The sequence below is a fragment of the Saimiri boliviensis genome, chromosome 1 (genome assembly GCF_048565385.1).
Source record: "Saimiri boliviensis isolate mSaiBol1 chromosome 1, mSaiBol1.pri, whole genome shotgun sequence".
In the NCBI taxonomy this organism is placed as follows: domain Eukaryota; kingdom Metazoa; phylum Chordata; class Mammalia; order Primates; family Cebidae; genus Saimiri; species Saimiri boliviensis.
The window spans coordinates 286,546,477-286,569,996 of NC_133449.1; the positions used below are offsets into that span (position 1 = coordinate 286,546,477).

Genomic DNA, 23,520 nt, shown 5'->3' on the forward strand with positions numbered 1-23,520 from the left:
AAGCTTCCATCACAATCAAGTAGACATCATCCCAGGGATGCAAGGCTGGTTCAACATACACAAGTCTATAAACGTAATCCACCATATAAACAGAACCAAAGACAAAAACCACATTATTATCTCAATAGATGCAGAGAAGGCCTTTGACAAAATTCAACAGCATTTTATGCTAAAAAATCTCAATAAACTAGGTATCAAAGGAACATATTTTGAAATAATGAAAGCTATTTACGACAAACCTACAGCCAATATTATACTGAATGGTCAAAAACTGGAAGCATTCCCTTTGAAATCTGACACTAGACAAGGATAACCTCTCTCACTACTCCTATTCAACATATTATTGGAAGGTCTAGCCAGAGCAATCGGAAAAGAAAAAGAAATAAATGGTATTCAATTAGGAAAGGAGGAAGTCAAATTGTCTCTATTTGCAGATGACATCATTGTATATTTAGAAGACCCTATCATCTCAGCCCAAAATCTCCTGAAACTGATAAACAACTTCACCAAAGTCTCAGGATACAAAATCAATATGCAGAAATCACAAGCATTCCTATACACCAATAACAGACTTAAAGCCAAATCATGAGCAAACTCCCACTCACAATTGCTACAAAGAGAATAAAATACCTAGGAATACAACTAACAAAGCATGTAAAGGACCTCTTCAAGGAGAACTAGAAACCACTGCTCAAATAGGAGAGTACACAAACAGATGGAGAAACATTCCATGCTCACGGTTAGGAAGAATCACTATCATAAAAATGGCCATACTGCCCAAAGTGATTTATAGATTCAGTGCTATCCCCATCAGGCTATCTATCACCCTCTTCATAGAACTGTAAGAAACCACCTTAAACTTCATGTGGAATCATAAGAAAGCCCGCACAGCCAAGACAATACTAAGCAAAAAGAACAAAGCTGGAGGCATCAGGCTACCTGACTTCAAACTATACTACAAGGCTACAGTAATCAAAACAGCATGGTACTTGTACCAAAACAGAGATATAAACCAATGGAACAGAACGGAGGGCTCGGAGGCAACACCACACATCTACAACCATCTGATCTTTGACAAACATGACAAAAACAAGCAATGGGGAAATGATTCCCTGTTTAATAAATACTCTTGGGAAAACTGGCGAGCCATATGCAGAAAGTGGAAACTGGACCCCTTCCTGACACCTTACACTAAAATTAACTCCAGATGGATTAAAGACTTAAACATAAGACCTAACACCATAAAAACCCTAGAAGAAAACCTAGGCAAAACCATTCAGGACATAGGCATAGGCAAGGACTTCATGATTAAAAAACCAAAAGCATTGGCAACAAAAGCCCTAATAGATAAATGGGATCTAGTTAAACTCCAGAGCTTCCATACAGCAAAAGAAACAATCATTAAAGTGAACTGGCAACCAACAGAATGGGAAAAAAAATTTTGTAATCCACCCATCTGACAAAGGGCTAATATCCAGAATCTACAAAGAACTAAAACAAATTTACAAGAAAAAAAAAACCCATTCAAAAGTGGACAAAGGACATGAACAGACGCTTTTCAAAAGAAGACATATATGAGGCCAACAAACATATGAAAAAAATGCTCATCATCACTGGTTATTACAGAAATGCAAATGAAAACCACATTGAGATACCACCATATGCCACTTAGAATGGCGATCACTAAAATATCTGGAGACAACAGTTGTGGAGAGGATGTGGAGAAATAGGAACACTTTTACACTGTTAGTGGGAGTGTAAATTAGTTCAACCATAGTGAAAGACAGGGTAGCCATTTCTCAAGGACCTAGAAATAGAAATTCCATTTGATCCAGCAATCCCATTACTGAGTATATATCCAAAGGATTATAAATTGTTCTTTTATAAAGACACATGCACATATATGTTCATTGCAGCATTGTTTACAATAGCAAAGACCTGGAACCAACCCAAATGCCCATCAATAATAGACTGGATAAGGAAAATGTGGCACATATACACCATGGAGTACTATGCAGCCATAAAAAATGATTAGTTTGTGTCCTTTGTAGAAACATGGATGAATCTGGAAACCATAATTCTCAGCAAACTGACACCAGAACAGAAAATCAAACACCGCATGTTCTCACTTATAGGTGGGTGTTGAACAATGAGAACATATGGACACAGGGAGGGGAACATCACACAGTGGAGTCTGTTGTAGGGGAATACAAGAGGGACAGTGCGGAGTGGGGAGGTTGGGGATGGATAACATGAGGAGAAATGCCAGATATAGGTGGCGGGGAGGACGGAGGCCACAAACCACATTGCCATGTAGGTACCTATGCAACAATCCTGCATGCTCAACACATGTACCCCAGAAGCTAAAGTGCAATAAAATATATATTTTAAAAAAAAGAGAACCAATAAAGCATTCACAGATGATATATGAATAGAGTTTGAGATATTACTAAAAGGGTGTATAAGTCAGGGTTCTCTAGAGGGATAGAACTAATAGGATATACATATACATATATATAAACTCATATATATTATATATATATATAAACTCACATTTTATATATATAAACTCATATATATGTGTGTGTGTGTGTGTATATATATATGTTTAATAAGGGATATTAACTCACATGATCACAAGGTCTCAATAGGCAGGCTGTAAGCTGAGGAGCAAGGCAGCCAGTTCAAGTCGCAAAGACGAAGAACTTGGAGTCTGATGTTGGAGGGCAGGAAGCATCCAGCACAGGAGAAAGACATAGGCTGGAAAGTTAAGCCAGTCTACTCTTCTCGTTTTTCTGCCTGCTTTATATTCTAGTGCTGGTAGCTCACTGGATAGTACCCACCCAAATTAAGAGTGGGTCTGCCTTTCCCAGCCCACTGACTCAAATGTTAATCTCCTTTGACAACACCCTCACAGACACACCCAGGATCAATATACTTTGCATCCTTCAATCCAATCAACTTGACACTCAGCATTAACCCTCACAAGAGGGTAATACCATTTTGCACTTTTGTGTCTGTGAAGTCCCAGCCATTATAAAGATACTATTTGGCCTTCCTAATGGAATTGTCATGGTTTAGTTACTTCGTGCCAATAAATCTGCCTCCACCTTGGCATAGCAATCTAGAACATTTCTGCTTAAGAGAAAAATGGAACTAAGCCTATTTTGCAGTTCCTAGATCATGAATAGTATTTGCAAGCCTATAAATATATAGGCTTACATATAATTTCTTCCAAAATCAGCAGTAATTCATTCAAAAATATAATCTCTTCTCCACAAGGTAGCCAATGTTGACTCTTTTACGATGTACATCAGATCATGTCACTCCTCAGCTCAAAGCCACCTCACTAGAATAAAATCCAAGGTCCTTTCCATGGCGTGGGAGGCCCCACATGCTCTGGTCCCAGGCTGTCTCCAGTTATTCTCCTTGCCTCTTCGCCCCTTCCTCTCCGTGCCTGACTCCTCCCTGGACCTCTTACTATTCCTCAAACATGCCAAGCACACTCATGACTCAGGATTTCGTACTTGCTAATCCCTCTTTCTGGAATGCCTCCCATCACAAATTCACAAGTGCCCTTCCTTGCTCTCTCCAGGGCTTACATCAATTGTTATCGCTTCAGAGAAGCCTGCCATGGCCACTCTATTGAAAGTGATCCCTCTTTTCCATCACCTTCTTACCCCTTACACTGCTTTCCTAAGTGACCTATCCCACCTGACAACACCTTCACATGTTATTGGTTTTCTAGTTTTAATAAAACTTGTAGGCTATAGATTTTGTTTTCTTCATTGCTATATTCTAGTAAGCAGATCAGTGCCTAGTACATAGTAGGTGTTCAATTAATATGTTTTGATAAATGTACAAATGAGTAAATGAACAATCACCACCTGTAAAATGTGCTCTCTCTCCGTCCCTCTCTCTCTCTGACAAGTACTTATATTTGCACTTTATACCACTGATTGCCCTTTTAATTACTTGACATTTTTATTCACTACTAGATTACGGCTGTTTCATTCACTGCTGTGAGCCCCAATGACTTTCAAAGTGTTCTTTAAATATGTACTGAGTAAAAATAAATGGAGGAACTTCCTACTCTGATTTCCCATGGGACCTGTCCTGATGTCAGATTTCCCTCTCACTCTCAGATAATAAAGGGAAGCAAGAAAAATCTCATAGGTTCACTGGTATTGCCATGAGCACTAGCTCAGAGGAGTGAGAGTGTGGGAATCAATAGCCAGATCAAGTCAGGAAAAGCGGTGCTCTACCAGAAGGGATGGCCTTTAGTGCCCAAGAAAGGTGGTCAGAGTGCCCAACCATCCTAGAGACCAGTGGCCCTACTGACCACCAGGCTAGAGAAGAGTGGAGTCACCACACCTGTGGACAGGCTCTTAAGGAATTTTTCATGCCACACACCAATGTGCAAAATATGCTTAATCTATAGGCTTTATTTAGGTAATATGGAACCCTGGGAACATGTTGGGAAATAAATATAAGCACGTCCCTTGTGATGGTCACCATGTTTTTCTTCCCATTCTAGGTTAAACTGCCTGGAATAGGTGTGAGTGTCTGACCCACAGCACCCAGATACCAAAGCAGAGGCCTTGTGAAAAAAGAACCAAGACAATGGTAATTAATCGAGTCAGCTGGCTGATTTCCTTGAAACATTTCATTAGAGGTTAAGGAGACAACTAGCTAATTGGTGACAAATGGAAAACAGAGTAGACTCACGAAACAACAGAGATGCCACAAGAAAGAGAGATCATGTGGACCATAAGAAAGATGAGACCACCAGGGCCCTAACAGGGTTACAGTTCCTGATGTCCTGATGAATTTCATGTCCTAACCGGAGCCCGCTTGCATCCTTAAAATAAACAACCATCAGTGAAGCAGTCTGTGTGTATCACTTTCAATTCCCTAAGAGAGAAGACTGCTAAGGTGTGAACTCTAAATAACAACTCCTCCAAGACACTATAAAACGAGCATTATCATCTGAAATCGACGAGCGCTGTGAGGTAGTGATCCTCCCCATTGCAACAGGGAAAGCAAACAGTCCATGCCTTGCCATGCAAAGCAATAATAGCTACTGCTTTGGCTCCTTTGTGGCAAAGGGCAACTCAAAAGGAGTAATAAACACAGGCAAGGGTAGAAGAGAGCTTCTCACAGCATCAGGCTGTTTACACCACGAAGAAGACAGCTGGTTCCAAGTTGCCCAGAGGGAAGCACATAAGGAGACAGGGCTGGCCATCGTGTAATTCCGCTGCAGGGAAAACTTTCTGCTCATTTAGACATCCAAGGAAGCAAACCAGAGCCACAGGCTAAGGACAAGCCCTGCTGATGACCACAGTCTTGTATTCACAGATGTTCAGGTGTTTGTTTAATATTAATATTCTAACTGGCAAAAAGTATGATCTGAAAAATCAGAATGGAAGAACCCAAACCATGAAATGCTCCAAACATTTCCCATAAATCAGCAAGTGTGTCAGTCTGCCCAAGAGGACAGGAACATTGCATATAGCTTAGGAATATGTGAAGAGATAGGATGGAGAAGAATTCTAAGATACAAACACATATGTTAGTTTCCTATGTAGGGCCAGAATTATCAATATCACTGTCTTTCACCATCATAGCTTTATCCCATCAGAAGTTTTTGGGGCAATAACACCTATGGAGCTGTCATCTCCCATGATAACAATGCTCCTTCTGGAATAATACCTGTCAAAAGACCTGCCTGAGTCAGCTTTACAACTAACTTTAAAAAGTTCCTTTTGGAATAATGCCTGATGAAGGACCTGCTGAGTGTCAGCTTTACAACTAAATTTAAAAAGTAAGTAGATGGAGTACACTGTAAAAAGAATAGCATTGTAAATACATAAACCAGTAATTGTGGTTCATTATCAAGTATTATGTGCTGTTCATATTTGTATGTGTTCAACTCTTACGCAACTGGCAGCTCAGTAACTTTCCTACATGAGTATCACCACAAATACATGAGTAACGCACTGTGCTACGTTATAGGTATTGTGTAGGGAAGACTGTTGAAGACTAGGGAAAGGTATGTTGCTAAGAAATTTACAGGAGCTTATCCATGGAGGACAAAATATAATTTTAAACCAACTCAAATTCATTGCATTGAAGAGCGCTTTCTTAATTTAAGATGTATATTTAGATGCCTGCAGAAGACAGAAAGCAAAGACTGAAATAAAGGAATGCCAACCAGCCCTACCTCCCACTCCTTTTTCGTTAAGAGACTATGGATAACAGGCACCCTCTAGACATGACTTGAAATATAAAAATAGCAGAAAGCAACCAAAGTGAGATCATTAGTAGCAACGGAAATAGTTGGTACTGGAACTGACTGATCCCAAGAGGGAGTAATTAAAAGCAAACAATACTATCTTGTGAAGTTATCTGCACTCCCATTCACTGCAGCATTATTCACTGTAGGAAGTATGAAAACAGCCTGGTGTCCACTGATGGATGAATGGGTAAAGAAACATATATATATTACACATATGCAGTCACGTGCTGCATAATGACGTTTCAGACAATGAAGGCCACATATACAATGGTGGTCCCATAACGTTATAATAGAGCTGAAAAATTCCTGTTACCTAGTGATGCTGTAGCAGTCATAACATCGTAGTACAGTACATTACTTGTGTGTTTGTGGTGAAGCTCATGCAGGAAACTTACTGAGCTGCCAGTTGCATAAAAGTTGAGCGCATACAAATATGAACAGTACACAATACTTGATAATAAGCAACTGTTACTGGTTTATGTATTTACAATGCTATTTTTTTTAGAGTGTACTCCATCTACTTACTTTTTAAATTTAGTTGTAAAGCTGACTCAGCAGGTTCTTCAGCATGTATTATTCCAAAAGGAATATTATCGTAGGAGATGACAGCTCCATAGGTGTTATTGCCCCCAAAACTCCTGGTGGGACCAAGATACGAAGAAGAAATGTCAATATCACTGTCCCATATTGATATTTGATAGTGATAATTCTGACCCTATATAGTAAACTAATATGCATTTTTGTATCTTTGCTTTTAACAAAAAAAGTTTAGAAAGTAAAAATTTAAAAAGCTTATAGAATAAGGATATGAAAATAATATTTTTGTATAGCTTTACAGTATGTTTGTGTTTTAAGCTGTATTACTATAAGAATCAAACGTTTAAAAATTTTTAAAGTTTATAAGGTAAAAAAGTTCAGGTTCATGGAAACCATCATTCTCAGCAAACTGACACAAGAGCAAAAAATCAAACACTGCATGTTCTCACTCGTAGGCGGGTGGTGAACAAAGAGAACACATGGACACAGGGAGGGCAGCATCACACACTGGGGTCTGTTGGGAGGAAATAGGGGAGGGACAGTGGGGAGTGGGGAGGTGGGGAGAGATAGCATGGGGAGAAATGCCAGATATAGGTGATGGAGAGGAAGGCAGCAAATCACACTGCCATGTGTGTACCTATGCAACAATCTTGCATGTTCTTCACATGTACCCCAAAACCTAAAATACAATTTAAAAAAAATTAAAGTAAGCTAAAGTTAATTTACTATTGAAGAAATAATTTCTTTTTCCAAGACAAAGTCTCACTCTGTCACCCAGGCTGGAGTCCAATGGCACAATCTTGGCTCACGGCAACCTCCACCTCCTGAGTCCAGCCAATTCTCCTGCCTCAGCCTCCCAACTAGATGGGATTACAGGCACCCACCACCACGCCCAGCTGATTTTTGTATTTTTAGTAGAGATGGGGTTTCACTATGTTGGCCAGGGTGGTCTCAAACTCTTGACCTCATGATCCACCCTCCTCAGCCTCCCAAAGTGCTGGGATTACAGGCATGAGCCACCATACCTGGACCAATTTTTTTAAATAAATTTAGTGTGCCTTCCTTATACAGTGTTTATACAGTGAATATGAATGCCCTAAACCTTCACGTTCACTCATCGCTCACTTACTCACCCAGAGCAACTTCCAGTCCTGCAAGCTTCGCCCATGGTAAGTGCTCTCTACCGGTCTACCATTTTTTTATCTTTTATATTGTATTTTTACTATATCTTTTTCTATATTTAGATGCACAATACTTTCCCTTGTGTTATGACTGCCTACAGTCAGTAGAGTAACATGCTGTGCAGATTTGTAGCCTAGCAGCAACAGGCTATACCACATAGCCTGGGTGTACAGTAGGCTATGCCAGCTAGCATTGTGTAAGTACACACTATGAAGTTTTTACAGTGACAAAATCACCTAACACTGATTTCTCAGAACATACTCCTGCTGTTAAACAATGCAACTGTATGTACAATGGACTATTATTTAGTCTTAAGAAAGGAGGGCGATCCTGCCATTTGCTACAACATGGATGAAGGAGAACATTATTCTGAGTGAAATAAGCCAAATGCAGAAATAAAAATACCGTATGATCTCACTTTTATGTGGAATCTAAAAAAAGAAAAAGAATGGAAAAAAGTGGAACACACAGAGGTAGAGAATAAAATGGTTATCGGGGTAGTGGAGGGAGAAGAAATAGGGAGCTGTAGGTCAAAGGATACAAAATTGTAGGTATGTAGGATGAACAAGTCTGTATATTATAGGTACAACATAAGAACTACAGTTAATAATATTGCATTGCATCGTATCGGAGATTTTTGTTAAAAGAGTAGATTATAGGTGCTCTTGCCACACAAAAAAAAATAAGTTACTATGTGAGATAGTGGATGTTAATTTGCTTGACTACTATAACTGTTTTAATATGTATATGCCTATCAAAACATCATGTTGTGCACCTTAAATATAAACAGTTTGTAAAAAGCAATGGAGAAATAATAGAAGACTTCAGCCTAAACTCAATACATACATATATACACACATTCATACATGGAGACAGTCACATGAGATAGAAATCCCTATGATGCCTGATGAGGTCCCACCCAAGCACATGAGGTTTGTGAGAATAAAACAGAAACGATGCCCACAAAGCTGAATTTTTGTGTTTTCTGTTTTTGTAAAACTCAGTGATTTAAAACAACAGTCAATTGGTATCACTCATACATCTCCCTGTCAGCTGGGAGTCTGCTGATCCAAGCTGGGATTGGCTGGGTGGCTCTGCCCCACATGTCTCTTACCCTCCTTGGGCCAGCAGACTAAATAAAAGGGCTTGAGAAATCTTTGAGAAACCTGTGAGAGAGGCTAGCCTAATGTCCTCCCATCAGTCCACTACAGAGAGACTGCCATCACTTACCAGGATAAACCATTTTGCAAATGTTAATCATTTGCCTCCTGAAGTCAGTCGGTTCCTGTCCAATGGACTCAAGAATGAAACAGCTATGTTGGCACAGTGAACTCTGCATGACCTTGATAATAATAAGTCTCCTTTCAAAGACTAATGTGGTTACAACCACTGCAAATTCCTGTATTCCAGCAACAGTGACCTACCCAGCCCTGGGATAAGACCCAAGGCGACAAGATAGCTCAAGGGGACAAGCCTTTGTGGCAGGTTAAACAAATAGAAGCTTTTCTGCCATGGAGAAGAGAGCTATTTAGATTTTCCTTTCTTACTTTCTCGCCATGGCATCATTACCTGAAGGCTTATGAGACTTTGTACATCACATGTTATTCTATGCAACACTGGCTCTGGCCAAGGAATTTATCCGGAAGCTAAAGAAACAAAGCTATCAACTGATACATATGAGATTTGCTGACTTTACTCCCAATCTTCCAGAAATAAGTAGTGTCATTAAGTGCAACGACAAAGCAACCATGACTAAGACATATTTCAAGTAATTGCAGGAATTTGGACAAATTCCCCTGATGAAAAAAATAACCTGGCTAAACGATGAAAACACCAAATACACCAATTATCAGGGCAAAATCTGGAAGAAAGTCTGAATCCAACATGTGGTGAATCCTGGAGTGTGAAAGCAACTTTTTCACACTCTTGGGTCTCAATTCTTTTTTTTGGACAGAGTCTCACTCTGTCACCAGGCTGGAGTATAGTGGCACAATATCTGCTCATTTCAATCTCCACCTCCTGGGGTGATTCTCCTGCCTCAGCCTCCTGAGTAGCTGGGACTACAGGCACGTGCCACCATGCCCATCTAATTTTTGTATTTTAGTAGAGATGGGTTTTCACCACATTGGCCAGGATGGTCTCAATCTCTTGACCTTGTAATCTGCCTTGGCCTCCCAAAGTGCTGGGATTACAGGCATGAGCCACTGGGTCTCAGTTCTAAGGACTCAGGAGGAGTAAGAAGAAGAAAAGTCAAGGTCCATAGTTTTCCCAAGGTAAGGAATCTTATAGGATGCCCTCCCTAAATTTAGCCGAAACTCCAAAAGGGTTATGTTCTCAGAGTAGTAATAAACCAAGACTAAACCTGCCCCTGCTATGCCCCAACAGACTGCAGAGATAATGCCTTGGCACTGAGCACAGCAGGAGAAGAAAAACAAGGAGAAAAAAAAAATCTTCTTGAGAAACAGTGACCACATAAACAGTCCTTCTTTGGTTTTACCTGGACAGGCCAGAGAACCTCCAAGTATGAACTTAGTTTGAGGTGAGGCCTCAGCTAAGGTTGGTAGCTGCCTCAGATACCTGGTCTCAAAGCAAAAAACTCTTTGGAGGAGAAAATCTTGTTCCTAGCCCTTGGAGAATCCCTAAAATTATCTTTTCAAGGATAATGACCATCAGATGGTCAAAAATAACAAGGAAACATAAATAAGAATTAGTAGAGAAAAAATTGGTAATGGAAATAGATTCTCACAAACTTCAAGTATTGGAATTATCAAACATAGATTGAAAAACTATTAAACAAATCATAGGTTTGGGAATATCTTCAGGGATTACGAACAGAAATAAGTCACGTAAAAGACTCAAAAAGAACCAAGTAGAAGTTGTAGATATGAAAAAAACAATAGCCAAAATAAAAACACATAATTAAAAATAAATGGATTTATGTAGCATCAGACTGGACATAATAGAAGAAAGAGTTAATGAATTGGATGATAGAGCAAAATAAATTATGCAGAATGCAGCACAAAAAGACTTAAAAATAGGTAATTCAGAAAAGAGAGTAAGAGATATGGAATATTTAGTAAGAATGTCTTGTAACATTATATTGGACTCCCAGATGGAGAAGAGAGAATCAACATGGACCTATTGAAAGAAACAACAGGTGAAAATCAGAATTGATAAAAAGCACCAACCCCAAAATCTAAGTCTTAACAAAGTCCAAACAGAATTTTTTTAAAAAAGAAATCCGTATCTAGACACATTAGAGTGAAACTAAAAAACCAAAGGCAAATGGAAAATCTTAAAATCAGCCAAAGATAAAAGTAAATAGGTATGATAAAATAAGATCAGCCTACAGACAAGGTAACTAACATGTGAGCTAAAGCTCACCACATTGAACTTAGGCTAGAAGTGGAAATGGTGCTTTGCAGGTTGCCTGGTTACTAAGATTTTGACCCTAGTTGACCCTAGATACTAAGGTTTTGGGAGCCAGGAACAGTGAGGATGGAACTCAGCTTGTACCAACCCTTCACCACTTTCAGGATATTTTCTCATACAACTGTACACAGTGGCAAAGGCTAACAATAAACCTCTACAACCCTACACAAACAGAACTACAAGGACATAGCCAACTCAGGAATGAGGATCAGGATCACCTGCTAGACAAAGAACCCAGGGAAAACCACGCTAGTACATACCAACAGTATTTTCTTAATATGGTAGTTGTTTTCAGTGTATTACTTAATTCCTTCCCTGCTTCCTATAAGAGGTTTTCTGGAGTTGGATACATTTCTCATGTAGTTATTTGGCTGGATAACATCAAGAAGTTACATGGTGTGATAGACCAAATAACAGTTCCCTAAAGATGTCCACATTCTAATTGTTAGAACCTGTGAATATGATAGTTTATACGGTAAAAGGGACTTTGACGATGCGATTAAGTTAAAGATCTTCAGATGGGGGATTATCCTGGATTATGCAGGAGGGCCCAATGTAATTATGAGGCTCCTTCTAAGAGGAAGGTAGGAGAATCAGAGTCAGAGAAGAACATGTGACAATGGACATAGAGATAGGAGTGATGGGACTATAAGCCAAGGAATGCAGGCAGCCTCCAGCAGCTAGAAAAGGATAGGAAATAGACTCTTGCCTGGAACCTCCAGAAAGAACACAGCTCTGCTGACACCCTGACTTCAGCCTGTAAGGCTCATTTCAGACTTCAGACTTCCAAGCTGCAAAATAATAAATCTGTGTTGTTTTAAACCTCTAAATTTTTTGTAATTTGTTATAGCAGCAATAGCAAACTAATACACTTAAGAATTGAATTGATTTAGAACAAAGATATACATGGAGATAACCTGGAGATCTAAACACTTAAGAGAAACAAAAAGCCTTTGGCCGGGTGTGGTGGCTCATGCCTGTAATCCCAGCACTTTGGGAGGCCGAGATGGGCGGATCATTAGAGGTCAGGAGTTTGATAACAGCCTGGCCAACATGGTGAAACCCCATCTTTAAAAAAGAAAAAAAAAAAAAAACCCTTTAAAGTAATCCCATAACTGCACCTCTACCTGAAGGCAGAATAAACTGAAGAGAGAGTGGTGTTTTTTGGGTAGATGTATGATAGAATGTGTTCAAATGAGGCATCCTTAGAACTGGATAAATAGGAACGGGGGACCCTGTGCATGGCAATCAAGGAGTGAAATGCTCTAGACTTATGCTGCTTTGAAGAATCCCCTTAAATCACCCCACAACTAATCCCCTATATGGGAAAACTTTGCTAGGCCTCTTTCAGGGCAGAATTTCCTCTAATAAGTGCACTGATATATGTGTCTGACACAAAAAGTAACTCACTTAGACTTGAAGCTAAACATCCACCTGGGCTGTAGCCTAGTGCAAGTAGAAAACAAAGAAAGAACAGAAGGAAAGCAATGCAATCAACTCACATAGACTCACGTAGTTACTCTCTTTCCCATGAACATTGCGGAACTATATCCTAAGTGGTGTGAAAAGTCAATCTCTGCTTTGGATCATGTCACAGACTACACCATAGTAAACACAAAGTAAAATGTAGAATACTTTTATCGCTTCATGACTATCTTAAAAATCATTTATAAAATGAAATCAGAGATTATAGTTGCCCTCAAAAAGGATTTTCTTTCTTTCTGATCACTACCTAAAAATCCCCACAAAGAACTACCGTATGAAACGGCATTGAAATGGACAAGCTGGACAGTGGGGGAAAGGGCCAAGCTTCTGTCCACCACTTACAACAATGTCATCAAAGCTACTGAAAATTGCAGAGTAAGAGCGGTGCTCAACAAGCAAATTTTTCCATTAATTTGAGCCCTTTTTTATGAGCTGACAATGTCTCGCTTACAGATTTCAGTAATTTGATCACACAGTAAAGTACATGGTCTTCTAGGAAAATATAACCTGCTAGAAAAATAATTGAGTAACCAAATAAAATTCTTCTTTGAAATGTATTCATTGAGCTCTCAACTGATATTGTGTGAACAGAGACCTAGAAGCTAGGAGGTTGGTCTTCGCCTATAGTGTACAGTTGGGAATTTATTTAGCTTCACTCAAATATGAAAAAACAGATTCAATTTAGGAAATTTTCAGTGAGGTGCAAATACGCATACACAGAGAGAGAGGAGGGGGCAAGATAGTGCTGAAAATGACCCCAAAAATGGGATGAAGTTAAAAAAGAAGTTCTTTGGTGGGAATTCTGGGGGATAACTACAGCTCCCCTTATAAATTCAGTAGCAGTTCCACAGGCAGCATTTACTGGGCACATGTCATGCCAGGGGCTTTAATGCATTTTCTTATTCATTTTTCACAACTCTTGTGGCAGTGGCTACTTTGGCCCTCTTCATGTGATGGGCACTTCTGACCATTCCCTTTTTCCTGTTGCCCACCACTCCAAGGAAGGAAGAATTTCCAATGTGATCACTCAGAGCCCTTTTCTCTCTCTCAGACTTCCACTACTTCATACCATGAACCTGACAGGCTAAACCAAAGTCCAGGGTCTCAGTCCTCATATGCACGTGTAGATGCATGTATGCAGATCCCAGAACATAGATGCTGGGGTTGTTTAAGGGGACACTCTTCAGTCTAAAGCATTGCAGATACCACCAATTCAGCTTTTTACCAGAGCTTTGTTGAACTGTCAGAATTACATTTACAGGCTGGATATGGTGGCTCACATCTGTAATCCCAGCACTTTGTGGGGCCAAGGCAGGCATATCACTTGAGGTCACGAGTTCAAGAGCAACCTGGTCAAAATGGGGAAAATCTGTCTCTACTAAAAATACAAAAATTAGGTGGGTGTGGTGGTATGCACCGTCTTATCTACTTGGAAGGCTGAGGTGGGAGAATATCTTGAACCCTTGAACCCAGGAGGCAGACCTCGAAGTGGGTCAAGATTGAGCCACTGCACTCCACCCTGGGTGACAGAGTGAGACTCTGTTTCAAAAAAAAAAAAAAGAATCACATTTACAGTCACTAATTATGATGGGACCCCAGTCTGCCATTGCTCCAGGTGTCACAAACCTCTTGGGAACATGTAAGCACAAGAAGAACCCAAGCAGGGTAAAAATCAACATCCTTAGTCCATGGGTCCAAGACCCTCAACTGCACCAAAATTCTCCCTTTGCATCCTAACAAGTATTGATATTATTCACTTGATACAGATGGAGAAACTAAGGATTAGGTAAAATAGTTATAGTTTGTTCCTCATTGTATAGCTGAACTTCAAGTTCAGTTCACTCTCTCTCCAAAATCTATGCTGTAACCACTAGAAGATTTAATCATAAGTCCCTAGTTTCTACGAACCTAACGGGGGATAAAATATAACTCTTTGGAAAATACAAGTAAATAACTTACTTCTATGACTTATTCTATACCAATGTGTAAGAGATTGTAAATCATTTATATTATCCATGCTGAAAATCTTAACACAATTCATAAAATACTGTCAGATCAATTTCCCACTATTCTCAACTCAATGCATCTTTATTTTATAGCTGTTTATTTATAATGTTCTTATTGCAGGCCCCGGTGATAAGATCTCTTTTTGATTTAAGCAGGAAATAAAGCAGCTTCTGCTCATAAAGGGTAAATGTGTTATGGATGGATTGCCAACTCAGAATATCGGCAGGTGAAGGGAGAAAAAGAAAATTTTCCCAACTCTGACTTTTTGAAAATGCACAAAGAACTCAATTCTAGCCAGACGCGGTGGCTCAAGCCTGTAATCCCAGCACTTTGGGAGGCCAAGGCAGGTGGATCACGAGGTCAAGAGATCGAGATCATCCTGGTCAACATGGTGAAACCCCGTCTCTACAAAAAAATACAAAAAATTAGCTGGGCATGGTAGCGTGTGCCTGTAATCCCAGCTACTCAGGAGGCTGAGGCAGGAGGATTGCCAGAAGCCAGGAGGCGGAGGTTGTGGTGAGCCGAGATCATGCCATTGCACTCCAGCCTGGGTAACAAGAGTGAAACTCCATCTCGAAAAAAAAGAACTCAATTCTAAGGAAATAGGACTGAAGACATTCAGACTGAACATGAAATAAAGAAGCATCCTAAGACAGGGAGGAGCAGCATCTTTGGTTCAGAACTTGAGGCCCCACTCTTCTGTTATCATGACACTGTGCAGATCTTAACTCCTCCAAAGATCAGGTTTACCATCAGGAAAATGTCATCAAAATCTTCAGTCTTACCAACCACAAGGTAAAGCAGTTATGAGACTCAAGAAAATTACGCAAATAAAAAGGTTTTAAACAGTATCAGCCATGGTCTGCATGTGTCTCCCAAAGCTCAGGTGTAGGAAACGTTTTTTATTTTCTTCCTTTCTTTCTTCCTTTATTTTAGAGACGGAATCCCACTATGTTTCCCAGGCTGGTCTCAAAGTCCTGGCTTCCAGCAATCATCTGGCCTCAGTCTCCCAAAGTGCTGGAATTACAGGCGTGAGCCACCGTGGACTGCCATGTGTTAGAAATTTAATTCCCAATGCAATGGTGTTGGGAGGTGAGACCTTTAAGAAGAGATTCAGTCATGAGGGCTCTACTCTCATGAATGAATGAATGCCATTACTGAGAGCGTGGTTTTGTCACACAAGTGAGTTCTGCCCCTTTGTTCTTTTGCACATTCTTACCCTTCTACCTTCCACCATGAGATGACGTTTTAAGAAGGCCTTCACTGATGTCAGTCCCTCAGCCTTTGACTTCCCAGGCCCCAGAACTGTGAGAAATGAATCTCTGTTCTTTATAAATTACCCAGTCTCTGGTATTCTGTTATAGCAGCATCCAACAGACTGAGACGGTAGCCATCAGAAAAACACCAAGGGATTGTATCAGTATTGACTGGAGGCTCTGAGAGAATGAGAAGCTGGGAGAGCAGGCAAGTGAAGGCACAGTCTAGGAGTCTCTCCACAGACAGCACCCTCCTGCCCTGCTCACATTCCGGGCTCCACAGACAGCGCCCCTCCTGCCCTGCTGAGCTCACACTCCATGCTCTTCTGCTCCTGCAGATCCGTGGAGATAAATGGGAGCCAATTTTTGCTCTTAAACTGCATTTACTTTTCTGGAGAACCTGGAGTCCAAGTTTATAGTTGCCCTCAAATGGAGATTCTCTTTCTTTCTGGTTATTATTGAAGAATATCCCCCCCCCCCCAGAGAATCGCTATATTCGAGCCTCTCAGATTTAGATTTCTAACCTCCAGAACTGAGAGAGAATAATTTCTGTGGTTTTAAATCACCAAATTTGTGGTAATTTGCTACTGTAGTACTAGGAACATAGTCCAGTATCATTTAAAACACTGAGACTGGATGAAATCAACAAAGGCGTGCATATTAATAGAAAAGAGACGAGGACTTAGGACTGAGCCCTGGGGCCCTGCAGCTGTAAAAAGCTGAGAAAAACAGGAGGATTTGGGAAAGGACAGTGCTGTGGGAGGCAGCCAGGGAGGATGGCGTCCTGGAAGTATATAAGCAAACAGGGTGAGCCAACAGGTCAGATGCTGCTGGGAGTCAACAGAATGAGGAAGAAGAACTGACCAGTGGATTTAGCATCATGGAGGTCACTGGAGACCTTGACAAGAAATATTTCAGTGAAGCAAAATCTGATTTGGGTTGATTTAAGACAGAACTGGAGAGAGAAACCGGAGACTGCAAGTACACAGGCAAGTCTCCCAGGGTCTTATGAAGAAAGCAGAGATGGGATGACAGCTCTGCAGGAAATAAGGTCGAGACAAGGTCTGCAAGATGAGAAGAGCTCCAGCACCATGCTTATATGCCGATGGAAATGATCAAGATGACACAAAATATGTGTTACAAAAGTGAAGAGGAAAACTGCTGAAACAATGTGCAATTTTTTTTTCATTTTTTTACATCTATGTCCTGCCAAGATAATAATAGTGTAGTGAATTTTAAAAAATAAAAAATAAAAAATAAACAGTCTCACTCTGACCAGGCTGGAGTGCAGTGGTGGAATCTCAGCTTACTGCAACTTCCAACTCCCAGGTTCAAGTAATTCTCCTGCCTCAGCCTCCCGAGTAGCTGGGATTATAGGCACACACCACCATGCCCAGCTAATTTTTCTATTTTTTTAGTATAGACGGGGTTTCACCATGTTGGCCAGGATGGTCTCGATCTCCTGACCTTGTGATCCGCCCACCTCGGCCTCCCAAAGTGCTGGGATTACAGGCATAAGCCACCATACTCAGCTGAAGTTATTTTTTCAGTGCCTTTTTTACAGATATTATAGCTGATGAAATATATGAAGAGGTATAGATAATTCTTTTAATGTTAGTTAACTGAGTAATAGATCCAGAATGGAGTATTATTTAGACAAGACTTCTGTAAGCAAAAAATATCTATCTGTAAGCAAAAAAAAAAAAAAAAAAGTAACTCAATCCATTTAATGTAAGATGCCAAAAATGGTTAAATTCCTTGACAACTGAATGACCATTGTGGAACTCTATGCAGTTCTGCTTTTGTGAAAGAAAAAAAAAGGCTTTTTGTTTAACAATTATTCTTGCACTGTGTCCTACAGTATTCTTAGTTGTTGCTTACTTAGCAAGTGCTGGAAACTGAAAAGTACAGTAATTTTATGTTGTTATTAGATATATCAAGAAGTTAATCAGAGCAGTGCATTGAAATATGTGCATTCGGGAACATGTTTTTTGATGTAGAAAAGCCATCAAAAAAGAATTAAAGAGAAAGCAAGGGAAGTTTTTTGTTTCATCAATGGCCTCCTGAATCAACCAGCCAACAAATAATAGAAGGAGTTCCTGATTTAACATGTTGACTTACAACTCAGGAATATATGACATTCACATTCTCTGGTTCTTAATTTATATTCTGAAACACTGCATTCTTAATAGTATCGTTCTGCTGCCTTTCCCATGAAGGAAGCTGTATGCATCAAATTCTTGGATCACACAAAGATTTCCCTCTACACTCAGATTTTTCTCCACTGTTTTTTATCTTCAGAATCTGCAGAAGAATAATATTTTTGTTGAAATCTTGTATAATTTTTCTTTAATGAGCCCATTTCAAAATTTTAACCAGCATCTCGCTAAGTATGTCTTTCTCTTTGGTTTAAGAATGAGAATGTTTAAGGAGCAGAATCAACTCTTTGCTCCTCTCTCTTATGTGGGAGCTTCTGTTACATTTATTCTAATTTACAACTATAATTTTTATGTTGGATGTCTCTCTCTCCACAATTTTTCATGTCACTATTTTCTCAGCTCAATTCTTTTCCTTAAGAGTTTCTCATTTATTTCCCATAATGCCATTTTATGTCCATGTGAATTTTAATCTAACATGAAAGGTTTAGTTTATTAAAATTCCTTCTTCTCACTCATTTTCACTTTCAGATACTCCTGTTGTTTTTCAATCTCAGCCTGGTTTATTTTGTTTATTTTTGCTTACAATTACTGTTCCTGATACATTAAGATAAATTCTTCTAACATCCTTTTGGAGAAAGAATGTTCTGACATCTTTTTTCTGACTTTTATAACTGACTTTAAGGTACTTATTTCTTCTTCCTTGGTTTTCTATTATTTTATAGACACACTTTTTTCTCCATTTCTCTATCTGTTACTTCATAATAAATTAGACTTCATTAAAATATAAAACTTCCGCTCATCATTCTGTCATCTATAATGTATCCATATAAGACAGTGTTATAGTCTTTAGTAATTATTATGTATATATATATATTTAATTTGGAAAAATTACTCAGCAATTGTTAGCTGAGAATAGGAAGTTACTAAAGAGAGAATAGTGTGATCCCATCTTTGCTTCAAGTATAAATGTACAATTTAATTATTTGTTAAATAAATATTCAGTACCTACTAACTGCCAATGAGTTTGACAAACAAGACCAACTCCCTGCCCTCATGATGAGTACATTCTACTGGGGGAGAATGCTACAAGCAAATAGATAATGTAAGTATTTTAAATCATTAAACATGGAGATGATTCACCTAAAATAAACAAATAGGGTGGTAGAATCCAGAATACAGTGACCAGTTCAAATAGGGTAAGCAAGATGACCTTGCTGTAACTTTACCTTGGGAAAGATAGCTCAGTTGAGCTTGGCAGGAGGACAATAAACGCTCTTTCTGTGCCTGAAGGAAGTCTCTCCATGCAGAGGGAAAAACAAGTGAAAAGGTCACAAGATAGGAAGGGATTTGTTGTGTTTGAAAAATAAATTAATAAATGAAGCCATATGCCTGGATGTATTTATAGGGAGGAAGGGAGACATGAGGAGCAGATGGACATCCAAACGACATCCAGATTATGGAGAGCCTTGGAGGCATTGCTAAGAAATTCAGATTTTTTTCTCAGAGCTAGGAAATAAAAGGTTTTGGGTGAACTAAAATTAAAATTCAGAGTTTACTCCATTTTTAAATTAACACTGTACTTATTAAAGATGCAAGTCATGAACTTAGTTCTACTGTAAGCTTTTAAGAAACTTTATTCTTCAATTTCAAATATTCACACAGTTTAATAAGCATTTAAGGAGTCTGATATTTGACCCCATTTAAAACCTCAATTAATTTATTACCTTGAAGCACTTTACACTGCATGTATAAATTATTTTATTTTCTTTCTAATTTTACAACTGTTTGAACTTTTCTAAGTATACACTTAAGTAATTATAATAAATAAATTACAACTACAATGAGTCTTATAGTCTCTCAAATGTCCCAGTAATGTGTATAAGCTTAGTAAGATTTCAAAGAAATGCAAATTTAAATTAACTGTACTCACTTTTGCATTTTTAAAATTAAATCACAAGTTTAACTTATTGACACGATAATATATCAGGTAGTCTTAAACACTGCAGGTAATTAGCATAACAAATGTCCACAAAATATGTCAAAACTATTATGTTTTTATTTTCTTTATATCTACACTTAATTCTAAAACCTCCCTGGAGTTATAGGGGTTTATCCACAAAGGGAAAAATTATAATACCTCAAACGACAACTTTGAGCATGCTTTTCCAAGGGAATATTTAAAGTTTCTTGGCATGCTGAAACTGCTTAATCAGCAGACTTAGTCTCCGGGTGTTATGATAGCCGCAACTATACACATCCAAGGGCAATTCTTCTTCCCACTCTTACTGCCAAGCCCAGTTGCATTTGTAGTCCTTTTTGTAGCTAAGATCAAAGTCACAGCATTGCCTAATTTGCATGCCAGCTTAGTCTCTACCTCACACCCAGGTGGCTTCTCCATTTGATTGAAGTTAACAAAGCTAGTTACCGTTTCCTTTCATCCTCAATTTTTATCGTATTCTTTGTATCTTTTAGGACCACAATTTTTAGATATTAAGGTAACATCAGATTGAATTTAGGGATGCCCTGACGGCTTTATCTCACAACAACAGCAAGAAGTCATTGAAGCAGGGGTGTGATATGAACAATACAACATTTTCGAAGTACTACTCTGGCAACTCTGGAGAAAATAAGATTCAGAGTGGCTTCAGAGAGATGAGCCAGAGGCTCTTGAAGTAATTCATGTGAGTGACTGCCCTGGGATTCCAGTGGAGGACTGCACGTACCTCTCCATCTTCGACCAGGTATGGCCCTCCTCTTCAGGAAACGAGGTCTGCTTCCACAAACTCCTCACAAAGCTGCAGAGGAAGACGCATGGGAATGGGAGAGGGAGCAGATCCCATCCAGCCAGCCAGACCAGTCCAGTGATACGATCTCAATCACATCACACTCCTTCCTGCCTGTGGGCATTGAGGTGAAGAGCCATAGGAACGCGGCAAAGAAAGGAGCCAAGAAGGAGAGAGACCATCATGGAGGTAGACAGATCTGAACTGGACTGGAAATAGGATCCCAGAATTGCAAATGTCACACACTGGAATCTAAGGAGACTTGGCCACCCTGGAAATGTTCACAGGTATTGCCCTTGTCCAAGCTCTCCAGTTGGTGATGGGAGGAAGGGAGGAAAATAACAATATCTTTTGCACCTACATTGCATCCACATTTTTCACCTACTTTTCTTTTAACATTTCATTCAAATCTATGAGAGGAAGGAGACTCATTATTAGTCACGTTGTTTATGAAGACATTGAAGCCTACAAATGTTAAGCAATTGTCCTAAGATAACATCAAAATGTGTGTACACACATACACACAAACACACACACACACACACACACACACACACACACACGCATGCACAGGACAGAGCTAAGACTAGAGTTTCTGAATCCATTCCTTCCTTCAGGAATCTACTCATATTGTTTAGGATTTTCAGACATGAAATTCTCAAAGCCACACTAGCCAGCCCATTTTTAGCTGATTTTTCACAAGATAAAAATAGTATTCAGTGCTCACTGGTGCGAGGTACTGTATGTAGGAAAAATAAAGCTTGTGAGATTACTGTTGTGTTGTCCCCTGTGCCAAGCACTGAGTCTGGCAAGTGTAAATTTTTAACAAATACTTAACCAGATGTTTGTTGCTATGTATGTCCCACTGATATGGTTTGGCTATGTCTCCACCCAAAATCTCATCTGAATTGTAATCTCCATAATCCCCAAAAATCTCATTATCCCTACAGGTCAAGGGAGAGACCAGGTGGAGGTAGCTGAATCATGGGGGTGGTTTTCCCCATGCTCTTCTTGTGATAGTGAGTGAGTTCTCATGAGATCTGATGGTTTCATAAGCCGCCCTTCTCCCTTCATGAGGGACTGTGTTAAGAAAAAAAACTTCTCTTCCCAGGTCCCTGAGCGGCGTGGGTTCACCTCCATCTGGGAACCAGAGGAGTTTCAAATGTAAAGTTATTTGCCTGACTTTCCTCCACCTGGGCTAAGTAGAGAAATCTAGGTGGGTTTCTTTGTTCCAAAAGGTCTCCTGAAAGCTCTGGGAGGAAGGGTCTCTGTTGGGGACCAAGTAGCCAATCTGGTATCAAAGTCAAAGATCAATCACTCCAGAGGAAGTTTGAAAGAACTCCTCTCATTGGATGAGAACATGAATGGGGAGGGAACAACTCCAGGGTTAAAACCCCCACTGCTCCTTACCTATTTGGATTCCTTCCTTGGATCCCCTTGCATGGCAGCATGGGAGCTCTGTCTCTCTCTGTCTCTCTGTCTCTCTGTCTCTCTGTCTCTCTCTCTCTCTCTCTGCTTAATAAATCACTCTCTGCTAAACTTTTTGGGTCCACGATATTTATTCAAATAGTAAGCTCACGGTGCCTTGGAAGCCCCTTTCCCCATTCTTGGGATAAGAGAGGCCAAGGACCTCGGATTCTGAATGGGGAGGGAGCTGAGTAGGCAGCTCCACCCCAGTTACATTCACTGGGCACTTTTTCTTCCTTCTGCCTTGTGAAGAAGGTGCCTTGTTTCCCTCTCACCTTCCACTATGATTGTAAGTTTCCTGAGGCCTCCCCAGCCATGCTGAACTGTGAGTCAATTAAACCACTTTTCTTTAAAATTACTCAATCTTGGGTAGTTCCTTATAGCAGTGTGAAAACTAACTAATACACTCAACTTTTCCCAGACAGAAGGCTTTTGTGGGTACACTAGATGCAAAATCCGAGTGGGTTCTTGGGCTCAGTTCCTGAAGCATACGTGCTAGACTGGCAGCCCTAAGCCTTCTGCTAGGGCCCAAGGGGCTACTTGGTACTTCCCACAAGGAACCCAGGATCCCCTCCTTCTGCCCTGACCATACAGGCAGATGACACTCTGGCTGCTTCTCAGGCCTTCCCCAAGTCCTGACTCTGATTCCTTCTCTGTACTGTACCTTTAATTAGCACATTGGATTTGTCAGGAAAAGTCCTCTTCCTTCCAGTGGAAATAAACGAAGACCACCCGAATGAGAAGAGGCAAAGGCTACTTATCTGAGCTTGCTATAGCAAGGGGTTAGCAACCGTCACCTGGGCTTTGGCAGAGTCACAGGTGGGCAGAGAAGTGGAAAAGCTTGACGGAAAAAGAAGGAAAGGCGCAGACATGTCCTGACTGAAGGCTGTTGCCATGGAAAGCCACAGCTGGGA

At 39.9% G+C, this 23,520-nt stretch overlaps 1 pseudogene; it reads right to left on the bottom strand.

Moving 5' to 3' along the window:
- LOC141585610 (uncharacterized) overlaps positions 1–23,520 on the bottom strand; it is a 59,418-nt pseudogene that overhangs the window by 14,304 nt on the left and 21,594 nt on the right.